The sequence below is a fragment of the Bos grunniens genome, chromosome 17 (assembly GCF_055505025.1).
Source record: "Bos grunniens cultivar Pamir isolate PY7600 chromosome 17, Bosgru_T2T1.0, whole genome shotgun sequence".
Lineage (NCBI taxonomy): Eukaryota > Metazoa > Chordata > Mammalia > Artiodactyla > Bovidae > Bos > Bos grunniens.
This window is the reverse complement of record NC_141181.1, coordinates 57,325,878-57,338,238: the sequence shown is the minus strand read 5'-3', so window position 1 is coordinate 57,338,238 and position 12,361 is coordinate 57,325,878. Positions and strand designations below refer to the sequence as shown.

General features: G+C 38.0%; 1 protein-coding gene across 50 annotated transcripts in view; it reads right to left on the bottom strand.

Moving 5' to 3' along the window:
- The window catches only part of TAOK3 (TAO kinase 3), a 187,629-nt gene that overhangs the window by 101,210 nt on the left and 74,058 nt on the right, over window positions 1–12,361 (bottom strand). For 13 of the 50 annotated variants that reach the window (XM_086347918.1, XM_086347952.1, XM_086347953.1 and 10 more), the window contains 3 exons: window positions 7,791–7,864; window positions 6,728–6,846; window positions 4,439–4,516 (listed from right to left, as the gene is read on the bottom strand). The exons of 9 other annotated variants lie outside the window; for them this stretch is intronic. The gene's annotated coding sequence lies outside the window, so the exon portion shown is untranslated. The remainder of the gene's footprint in view (window positions 1–4,438; window positions 4,517–6,727; window positions 6,847–7,790; window positions 7,865–12,361) is intronic. 28 more of the 50 variants (XM_086347961.1, XM_086347931.1, XM_086347957.1 and 25 more) reach the window with 4 other exon arrangements.

Sequence of the window (12,361 nt, the reverse complement as noted above, 5' to 3'; positions counted from 1 at the left end):
AAAAATACATAACCCTGAAATGTGTTCATCAGAAAATAATTATCTAGAATAAGTGCATGTTCCAAGTACTACAGAAGTTCAAAAGAGGGAGAGAGAACTTCTAACTCTAAGGAGTAGAGGTTGGGGATGGGCAGGTGATTGATGGCTTCATGGTAGAAATAGCATTTGGAATGCTATGCTATGAACAGGAAATAACTGGAGCTTGCAGCATGTACCGGCAAGTAACTAAAGGGGTTGTTTTGCAGGTTCAGGATAGAATCCTTTGGAAACAAAGCTGGAAGAGTCTAAAGGATCTAGATTGTCCAGGTCAAGACTGAATACCATGCAAAGAATTTTAAGCTTTTTAACTGTAAATAATGAAATCATTTGATATTAAAATTAGTCTTCAAGAATAACACTGTAGTTGTTTGGGAGTAATATACAGGTTAGAATTGAAGTAGTATATTTAAAAACATTATGCACACATCATAGAAAAAAATTGGAAGAATATAGACCAAAATGTTAACAGTGATTATCTTTGGGTATTGGGAATACAGGCATTTTGTTTTCTTTTTACCTTTCTGTATTCCCTATATTTTCTCCATTGTAATAGAAAAAGTAAGCTAAAAATATCTTTAAAAGAATGGACTGGAATAGGAAACTAGAGCAGGAAGGTCAAGTTAGGGCTACCAAGGAAGAAAGAATGATAATCTTTTTCTATAACATTGGGAATAAAATTGAAACCAGAAGACAGGTACCATGTCTCTGGATTCAAGAATAACACAGCAATCACATGGCCGTAGAACCAGCAATTGATGGGCTACAGAGCATGAAAAGGATACAGAAGTCAAAGTTAGCTCTGAGGCTTTAAGATCAAGTGAAAGAGAAGATAACTGTTCTATAAACAAAAATAGGGAATTCAGCAGAAGGCACAAGTTTAATAGTAGAAAGATGGTAAGTGTATCCCAGCCAAAATGATGTTTAAGTGCCAGATGGGCATCCAGGTAGAAATATACAGCAGGAGAAATAAATACAGGCTGAAGTTCAGGGGAAACAATGGAATCAGAGATTCAGATGTGGAATTATTTGTGTAAGGTAGATAAGAAACTCAAGAGGGAATGATGGTAACTTTGGCAAAAATTGCAGACAGAAAGGCTGAGAATAAAATTTGGGAGAAATATTTAAAGTTGAATCCTTAGTGATATTATGTAAGTACTAAATACAGTATTTCTATAATTATTCATTCATTCCATTCTATATATAATCAAAAGGTAAAAATGACTTCTCTGAGTTTAACAAATTAAGATGAATAGTCAAAAGAATAGTATCAGAAATAAAATTTAGGTTATTAACTGGCAGTTCAGTGGTTAGGACTCTGCATCTTCATTGCTGACGGCCCTGGTTCAATCCCTGGTCAAGGAATTAAGATCCCATGAGCCATGTGGCATGACCAAAAAAAAAGAAAAAGAGAGAGAAATTAAATTCAAATTTTAGAATAAATTGGCTTGTCAGTTGCTTCATTTGCTATTATTTTCTCCCATTCTGAAGGCTGCCTTTTCACCTTGCTAATAGTTTCCTTTGTTGTGCAGAAGCTTTTAAGTTTAATTAGGTCCCATTTGTTTATTTTTGCTTTTATTTCCAATATTCTGGGAGGTGGGTCATAGAGGATCCTGCTGTGATGTATGTTGGAGAGTGTTTTGCCTATGTTCTCCTCTAGGAGTTTTATAGTTTCTGGTCTTACGTTGAGATCTTTAATCCATTTTGAGTTTATTTTTGTGTATGGTGTTAGAAAGTGTTCTAGTTTAGCAATAAATGCTGGAGACGGTGTGGAGAAAAGGGAACTCTCTTACACTGTTGGTGGGAATGCAAACTAGTACAGCCACTATGGAGAACAGTGTGGAGATTCCTTAAAAAACTGGAAATAGAACTGCCTTATGATCCAGCAATCCCACTGCTGGGCATACACACTGAAGAAACCAGAAGGGAAAGAGACACGTGTACCCCAATGTTCATCACAGCACTGTTTATAATAGCCAGGACATGGAAGCAACCTAGATGCCCATCAGCAGATGAATGGATAAGAAAGCTGTGGTACATATACACAATGGAGTATTACTCAGCCATTAAAAAGAATACATTTGAATCAGTTCTAATGAGATGGATGAAACTGGAACCTATTATACAGAGTGAAGTAAGCCAGAAAGAAAAACACCAATACAGTATACTAACGCATATATATGGAATTTAGAAAGATGGTAACAATAACCCTGTGTACAAGATAGCAAAAGAGACACTGATGTATAGATCAGTCTTATGGACTCTGTGGGAGAGGGAGAGGGTGGGGAGATTTGGGAGAATGGCATTGAAACATGTATAATATCATGTATGAAACGAGTCGCCAGTCCAGGTTCGATGCACGATACTTGATGCTTGGGGCTGGTGCACTGGGACGACCCAGAGGGAGGGTATGGGGAGGGAGGAGGGAGGAAGGTTCAGGATGGGGAACACAGGCATACCTGTGGCAGATTCATTTCAATATTTGGCAAAACTAATACAATATTGTAAAGTTTAAAAATAAAATAAAATTTTTAAAAAATTAAACATTAAAAAAATAGTATATTGTTATTTTCAATATATATATATATAAAGTTCCCTGTTTTTCTGTCCTTGGAAATTTATTTTGAAAAAAGAAAATATGTGCAGTACAGCAATAAAATGAACCAAATGACTGGTAATTGCTAAGTTAACCTGTATATTTTTTACATTCTCTTTATAATCAGAATTTTAGGTTTGGAATGGATCTAGCATGGTTCAAGTAGTTTCTAAATAGTTTAGCAGCAATGGATTGGTGTCATTATGGTCTCAATTGAATTAATGATCAGAAACTTGCCATGTGGATTGCAAGCATCCTGATTCAGTGGAAAGAATTCTGAGTGAAAGACAGAAGTCTTTGGTCCTAATCCCATATTGGTCCCCAAATGGCTTTTTAGCATTAATTAAGTTACTTAATTTCTCAAAGCCTCAGTTCCCTGGTCTTGGGGCTAACTCAGATAATCTAAGTTTCATTCAACTCTAAAAGTCTATGATTATGTATGATATCACTTTATGTGGATTCTAAAATATGAAACAAATGAACCTAAGAAACAGAAACAGATTCATGGACATAGAGAACAGATCTGTGGTTGTCAAGGGGGAGGGAGTTAGGGGAGGGATGGAGTGAGAGGTTGGGACTAGCAGATGTAAGGTATTACATGTGTAATAGATAAACAAGGTCCTAAGGAGTACGTCAAGGCTATATATTGTTACCCTGCTTATTTAACTTATATGCAAAATACATCATGCAAAATACTGGGCTGGATAAAGCACAAGCTGGAATCAAGACTGATGGGAGAAATATCAATTATCTCAGATATGCAGAGGACATCATACTTAATGGCAGAAATTGAAAAGGAACTAAAAACTCAACATTCAAAAAACAAAGAGCATGGCATCCAGTCCCATCACTTCATGGCAAATAGATGGGGAAACCATGGAAACAGTGACAGACTTTATTTTCTTGGGCTCCAAAATTACTGCAGATGGTGACTGCAGCCATGAAATTAAAAGATCCTTGCTCCTTGGAAGAAAAGCTATGACCAATCTAGACAGCATATTAAAACGCAGAGATGTGATTTACTTTGCCAACAAAGGTCCACCTAGTCAAAGCTATGGTTTTCCCAGTAGTCATGTATGGATGTGAGAGTTGGACTATAAAGAAAGGTGAGTGCTGAAGAACTGATGCTTTTAAACTGTGGTGTTGGAGAAGACTCTTGAGTCCCTTGGACTGCAAGGAGATCAAACCAGTCAATCCTAAAGGAAATAAGTCCTGAATATTCACTGGAAGGACTGATGCTGAAACTGAAGCTCCAATACTTTGGCCACCAATGTGAAGAATTGACTCATTGGAATAGACCTTGATGCTGGGAAAGACTGAAGGCAGGAGAAGGGATGAGGATGAGACAGTTGGATGGCATCACTGACTCGGTGGACATGAGTTTGAGTAAGCTGTGGGAGTTGGTGATGGATGGGGAAGCCTCATGTGCTGCAGTCCATGGGGTTGCCAAGAGTCAGACACAACTGTGACTGAACTGACTGACTATATAGCATAAACAGCTAGACTCAGTATCTATGATAAACCATAATGGAAAAGAATATTTTTTAAAAATGTATATATATGTATAACTGAATCACTTTTCTGTATAGTAGAAATTAGCAAGCATTGTAAATCAACAAAACTTAAAAAAATGTGTATGATTATGGCATGTTGATTGGTTTTAAAATCTTATTCAAATACACACACATACAGAAAATGTCCTGAGTTCAATATAACTGAAATTCTCAGCAATCTTCACTTTAATTGTTCCAAATTCAAATAAAAGAAAAGCTAAAGATAAAAACACTTTTAGACTGTGAATTTTACCTGCCATTGATGAAGGTACTGCAAGAGTCCTGTATTGATAACTTTCGACTCTCTGCTACAGGATTACAATGCCAGGCACTGGAGATAAAAGAACATGCAGCAATAAGTGCTCTGAAAATAAACCTTCTTAGAGCTAATGAAGGATTATCTGGCATGCAATTTTTCTAAAATGCCACAGCTATTAGCACGTTCTTTTCTCGTTTGTTTGTTAGGACAATTTCTTTCCTGTCTCCACTTTGTTGCCCAGAAAGCTTTAGGGACCTTAAAAACCTAGACTTAGGGATCCTAAAACATCAAAATTAAATTGTGTATACTTAAATTTGGGGCTTTCCCAGTGGCTCAGTGGTAAAGGATTTGCCTGCAATGCAGGAGCCTCAGAAGACACAGGTTCAGTCCTTGGGTTGGGAAGATCCTCTGCATGAGGGTATGGTAACCCACTCCACTAATCTTGCCTGGAGAATCTCCCATGGACAGAGGAGCCTGGTGAGCTACAGTCCACAGGGTCACAAAGAGTTGGACATGACTTAAGCAACCTAGAACGTATACTTAAATTTATATTTACTTTTATGGAAAAAGGCCTACTTAGCCTCTGCTATGCATTGAATTATATACCCCTCAAAATTCATATTTTGAAACTCAGCAGTGGCCACAGGACTGGAAAAGGTCAGTTTTCATTCCAATCCCAAAGAAGGGTAATGCCAAAGAATGTTCAAACTACCACACAATTGCGCTCATCTCACACACTAGCAAAGTAATGCTCAAAATTCTCCAAGCCAGGCTTCAGTAGTACTTGAACCATGAACTTCCAGATGTTTAAGCTGGATTTAGAAAAGGCAGAGGAACCAGAGATCAAATTGCCAACATGCGTTGGATCATAGAAAAAGCAAGAGAATTCCAGGAAAATATCTACTTCTGCTTTACTGACTACACCAAAGCCTTTGACTGTGTGGATCACAACAAACTGTGGAAAATTCTTCAAGAGATGGGAATACCAGACCACTTTACCTGCTCCTGAGAAATCTTTATGCAGCTCAAGGAACAACAGTTAGAACTGGACATGGAACAAGAGATTAGTTCCAAATTGGGAAAAGAGTACGTCAAGGCTGTATGGAGAAGGCAATGGCGCCCCACTCCAGTACTCTTGCCTGGAAAATCCCATGGACAGAGGATCCTGGTAGGCTGCAGTCCATGGGATCGCTAAGAATCGGACACGACTGAAGCGACTTAGCAGCAGCAGCAGCAGCAGCAGCAAGGCTGTATATTGTCACCCTGCTTATTTATCTTACATGAAGAGTACATCATGTGAAATGGCAGGCTGGATGAAGCACAAGCTGGGATCAAGATTGCCAGGAGAAATATCAATAACCTTAGATATGCAGATGATATCACCCTTATGGCAGAAAGTGAAGAGGAATTAAAGAGCCTCTTGATGAAAGTTCAAAGAAGAGAGTGAAAAAACTGGCTTAAAACTCAACATGCAAAAAACTAAGATCATGGCATCCAGTCCCATCATTTCATGGCTCATAGATGGGGAAACAGTGGAAACAGTGACAGACTTTAATTTGGGGGGGGGCCTCCAAAAATCACTGTGGATGTTGATTGCGGCCATGAAATTAAAAGATGCTTACTCCTTAGAAGAAAAGTTATGACTAATCTAGACAGCATATTAAAAAGCAGAGACATTACTTCGCCAACAAAGGTCTGTCTAGTCAAAGCTATGGTTTTTCCAGTAGTCATGTATGGATGTGAGAGTTGGACCATAAAGAGAGCTGAGTGCCGAAGAATTGATGCTTTTGAACTGTGGTGTTGAAGAAGACTCTTGAGAGTCCCTTGGACTGCAAGAAGATCAAACCAGTCAATCTTAGAGGAAATCAGTCCTGAATATTCATTGGAAGGACTGATGCTGAAGCTGAAACTCCAATACTTTGGTCACCTGATGTGAAAAACTGATTCATTGGAAAAGATCCTGATGCTGGGAAAGACTGAAGGCAGAAGAAGGGATGAGGATGAGATGATTGGATGGCATCACCATGGTCATGAGTTTGACCAAACTCCAGGAGTTGGTGATGTACAGGGAAGCCTGGTATGCTGCAGTTCATGGGGTCATAAAGACTTGGACATGACTGAGTAACTGAACTGAACTGAATGTTCTCTGTGACTATATTTGAAGATAGAGCCTTTGGGGAGTAATTTAGATTAAATGAAATCATAAGGATAGGGAATATCTGTTAGGATTGGTGACCTTAGGAGAAGAGGAAGAGAAGAAAGATCTCTTTGCACAACACATACCTCACACACGTAAGGAGGAAAGGCCGTATGGGTACAACTCCAGAAGGTGAACAGGAAGAGAGACGTCACCAGAAAACTTAATGCTGGCACATTGTTCCTGGACTTCCCACATTCTAAAACTGTGAGAAAATAAATTTTTATTATTTAAAGCACCTAGTCTGTAGTCCTTTGTTATAGCAGCCTAGGCAGACTAAGACCGCCTATTTAATCAATTTTTGGACTAAGAGTTCAAACAGTTTACCAAACGAATAGTCAAAATGTATTTTTTTTCCAGGTAGCTAGAGAAACTAGCTGGATTTTGAGTGGATAATCCTTTCCCATTCAAAAATATATCTTCGTAATTCAAAGCATTTGGTAGGGAAATATTATTTTTTGAACTACAAGAAAAAATTTACAATTACTCCATTAGTTTCTACCAAACAACTTAAAAAACATAAATAAATATGGTAATTAGAGCACACATACTTGATTAAGTGTAAAATCTTGACCTAAAATCTGTTTCCTAAAACTCTTTGCATTTATTTGATCTTTCAACAATGCTACTCTGAATGAAAAACCTCAAATGTATAAATTCCACAAGATATAAGTGATTACAAGTACTTTCCTGTTCAAGTATTTAAAGCAATTTCTTCATACTTGAGTGATTTACTTGAAATTCAGAGTGAATGAACCCTATCAGTTCTCTATATACCACTTGATTAAAAAAAAAAAAACAAAAACACCTCTGTAAAGCTGTTTATGAATGGAATCCATTCCCAACACTACTGCCAACATTATCAACCTGAAAGTAAAAACTCACCACACCACTCTCCAGCTTAAAACCCTTTAATCACACCATGTATAGGATGTAAAATCCAAGCTCCTTGTAAGTAGATGGCAAATAAAATCCCTCTGTGATCTGCTCCTTGTCTGCTCCTGAACTCTGTCCTTAGTAACTTCATGGCCTCACCCTGGACACCCAGCTACCTCATACTACTTCCCTGGGATATCAAGAAGCATTTGTTGGCAAACTCTTATTTTCCGAGATATCTAGAATTTCTTCAACAATCTGCTTATACAGTACCTCATCAGAGAAACTTTTCTGGTTCTCCTCCAGGCTGAGGTGGGTTTTTTCCTTTATGTTTCCACAGAAGGGCACTGTGAACATTTACATAAATGGTATAAACACAGATTTAGGTTGTCTTAGGTAAATCTTTCTCCATTTGGACCCTACACTGCTAGAACAAGGGATCATATTTCTATCACCAGTGCCGAGCAAACTGGTTGATACACTGCATTTGACCAAAATATGTTGAATTATCCCAGATACCAAATACACTAAGTTGTTTATGATTTTAAGGAATATTATGGCAAATTTTTTTTTTTGTTAAACGATAACCATCACTCCTCCAAGTGTTTTTGAATTACTATTTCTCCAGGCTGCTTTACTTCAAAATGATCTTGACCTTCATTTTGAAAATTTATAATTTTATTGAACTACCTGGTACCCAAATGTCAATAATTTAAGAGTTGTCAGCACTCTCAACTTACTTGTTCAAGAGCCTATTTTTAATGGGTGTCTTAAAGAAACTGGCATCTGGTAATACATCATTTAAACATTGAGAAACATCCCTGGGAGTTGAAATTAGCATTTATTATTTTTTTAGGTGAAATAAAATTTATATTACATATTAAACAAAAATTTAATCCCGTTATACTGTATTTTTTCCACATGGACAGTCATAATACATGGCATCTTTGCATTAAGTAATTTAGAATCCATTCCTTAGGCCTGCCTTCCATCAACAAGGCAAAAATTTCACTTATATTGGTTTACAGGACTTCAATCTTTTATTTCCATTATTGCTTTTGACAAATGAACTGAGCTTAGAACAAATATAAAAGAGAAAATCAACAAGCATTTATTTTAGATTATTATAGGCACTAAGGAAAGAAAGAAGTAAAAGCTGCTTTCATTAGTAGGGCCTAGTTAAATGTAATCAACACTGTCATGACCATACTGACATTTATTCAAAGTTCACTATGTACCAGGCATTATATATTACCTCATTTAAACTTTAACACAATACTATGAAAGACTTACCATTATAGATGTCAGTTTACAGATAAAAATCTGAGACCCAGCTTCACAGAGCTAGTATAATGTAGAGCTGGGATTTAAATCTAGACTGTTCAATCTCAAGCTCATTCTCTCAACCACTATGGTATAGTTTTCAGTTAAATCGCTATATAAAAGATTTCAGAAATTAATGACTGGATAAATTATAAAGGATTCCATTTAGCCGACAATATTCCTGAATACTAGCCATTTAATCTTTTTGACTTTCTTTACCAAACCAGAAGATCAAGCCCCTCTGTTTAAAACTTTCTTTTCACTTCGTGCTTTAAAAAAAAAAAGTCATCATTGAGAATTTCTGTTCAGCAAATAGTAACGTGCCAATTCAAGACAAGGGAAGCCTAAGTATTCCAAAATCTTCTGTACAGGAGGTAATCCTGTCTTGGGACTTTCAGAGATGCCTTAATAAACAAGAAAGTATTTAAAACTTTAACTCTTGCCTAATTTCTAATGTTGAAAGAATAACTCAGCATTCTTAGTCATTTTTAATTTTGCTTTGCCACTGGCAGAAGGGCAAGCATCCATATATGCTGACAGGATACATGTTGGAACAGTTTAATCCCGTTGAAAGTTGCCTTACACTGTTTCAGCAATTCTCTCTCACAGGAACTGCTGTTTTCAAAAATATATGAACCTACATCTATTATAGATAATATATAAGCAAACAAATAGCAGTACTAAAATGCCTTTAAAAAGTAAACAGTCTTCTAACAACTGACCTGGGATAGCTTCAAATTGTTAAATTAATTTTGAGTAGTAGAAAAAGTATAAAAGCAACTGAATTTAATATCCAAAGGAAAAGTTTTATCCTTTATGTATTTAAAATGTAGAAGGAGAGACAAACCACACAAGCAAATGATACTTATAGTAAATTCAATCTCCTCCTACATAAATCTTGCTTCCAATCTCATGGACCAGAGAAGAGGGGAATTAGTGAACCGCTAAATAAATTTAGCTCTACTTAGGTGTAAAGAAAGAAAGAAAGAAAGAATGAAAGACAGGATGAAAGAAAGAAAGAAGGAAGAAAGAAAGTGAAGACACTCAGTTCTGTCTGACTTTTTGCGACCCCATGGACTGTAGCCTACCAGTACTCCATCCATGTGATTTTTCCAGGCAAGAATACTGGAGTGGGTTGCCATTTCCTTCTCCAGGGGATCTTCCCAACCCAGGGTTTCAACCCAGGTCTCTGGAATTGCAGACAGATGCTTTTCCATCTCATGATCCACCAAGGAAGCCCTGACTGAAACAAGGCTTCTCAATAAATTATTCCTTAAATTTATTTCAATGATGTAGAAAGAAAACACTTTCTAGGATATAAAAGAATTGCCAATAATGTGATAAATCTGTTCAGTCCTTCAATTTTTAGTCCAGTTTGTCAATTTTTAAGAAAATCTTAGCCCAATTTTGACAAATATAAAAATTCCATGCCATTTTAGGACATCCCTGGTGATCCTGTGGCTAAGACTCTCAATTCAGTTCAGTTCAGTCACTCAAGTCGTGTCTGACTATTTGCAACCCCATGGATTGCAGCACACCAGGCTTCCCTGTCCATCACCAACTCCCACAGCTTGCTCAAACTCATATCCATCAAGTCGGTGATGCCATCCAACCATCTCATCCTCTGTCGTCCCCTTCTCCTCCCTCCTTCAATCTTTCCCAGCATCAGGATCTTTTCCAGTGAGTCAGTTCTTCGTATCAGATGGCCAAAATATTGGAGCTTCAGCCTCAGCATCCGTCCTTCCAATGAATATTCAGGACTGAATTCCTTTAGGATTGATTGGTTTGATCACCTTGCAGTCCAAGGGATTCTCAAGAGTCTTCTCCAACACCACAGTTCAAAAGTATCAATTCTTCGGTGCTCAGCTTTCTTTATAGTCCACCTCTCACATCCATACATGACTACAGGAAAAACAATAGCTTTGACTAGATGGACCTTTGTCAGCAAAGTAATATCTCTGCGTTTTAATATGCTGTCTAGGTTGGTCATAACTTTTCTTCCAAGGAGCAAGCATCTTTTAATTTCATAGCTGCAGTCACCACCTACAGTGATTTTGGAGCCCAAGAAAATAAAGTCTGTCACTGTTTCCATGGTTTCCCCATCTATGTGCCATGAAGCGATGGGACTGGATGCCATATCTTCGTTTTTTGAATGTTGAGTTTTCTTTTTCACTCTCCTCTTTGACTTTCATCAAAAGGCTCTTTAGTTCCTCTTCACTTTCTGCTTATGGCACAGGGTGATGTCATCTGCGTATCTGAGGTTATTGATATTTCTCCTGGCAATCTTGATTCCAGCTTGTGCTTCATCCAGCCCAGGATTTTGCATGACATACTCTGCATATAAGTTAAATAAACAGTGTGACAATATACAGTTTTGATGTACTCCTTTACCAATTTGGAACCAGTCCGTTGTTCCATGTCTGGTTCTAACTGTTGCTTCTTGAGCTGCATACAGATTTCTCAGGAGGCAGGTAAGGTGGTCTGGTATTCCCATCTCTTGAAGAATTTTCCAGTTTGTTGTGATCCACAGAGTCAAAGGCTTTGGTGTAGTCAGTAAAGCAGTAGATGTTTTTCTGGAACTCTCTTGCTTTTTACTATGATCCAATGGATGTTGGCAATTTGATCTTTGATTCCTCTGCCTTTTCTAAATCCAGCTTAAACATCTGGAAGTTCATGGTTCACGTACTGTTGAAGCCTGAGTTGGAGAATTTTGAGCTAGCGTGTGAGATGAGTCTAATTGTGTGATAGTTTGAACATTCTTTGGCATTGCCTTTTTTTGGGATTGGAATGAAAACCGACTTTTTCCAGTCCTGTGGCCACTGCTGAGTTTTCCAAATTTGCTGGCATATTGAGTGCAGCACTTTACCAGCATCATCTTTTAGGACTTGAAATAGCTCAGTTGGAATTCCATCACCTCCACCAGCTTTGTTTGTAGTGATGCTTCCTAAGGCCCACTTGACTTCAGACTCCAGGATATCTGGCTCTCGGTGAGTGATCACACCATCATGATTATCTGGGTCATTATGGTCTTTTTTGTATAGCCCTTCTGTGTATTTTTGCCACCTCTTCTTAATACCTTCTGCTTCTGTTAGGTCCATACCGTTTCTGTCCTTTACTGTGCCCATCTTTGGCTTCCCTGATAGCTCAGTTGGTAAAAATTCGCCTGCAATGCAGGAGACCTTGGTTCAATTCCTGGGTGAGGAAGATCCACTGGAGAAGGGATAGGCTACCCACTCCAGTATTCTTGGGCTTCTCTGGTGGCTCAGCTGATAAAGAATCAGCCTGCAATGTGGGAGACCTGGGTTCGATCCCTGCATTGGGAAGATCCCTTGGAGAAACAAAAGGCTACCCACTTCAGTATTGTGGCCTGGAGAATTCCATGGATAGGCCTTGGAGTCGCAAAGAGTCAGACACGACTGAGCGACTTTCACTGCACAATATAGGAGGGATAAGATTCTATGCCACAATTAACAGTTCACATCCCTCATCTAAAGATCTCGCATGCCTCAACTAATATCGAG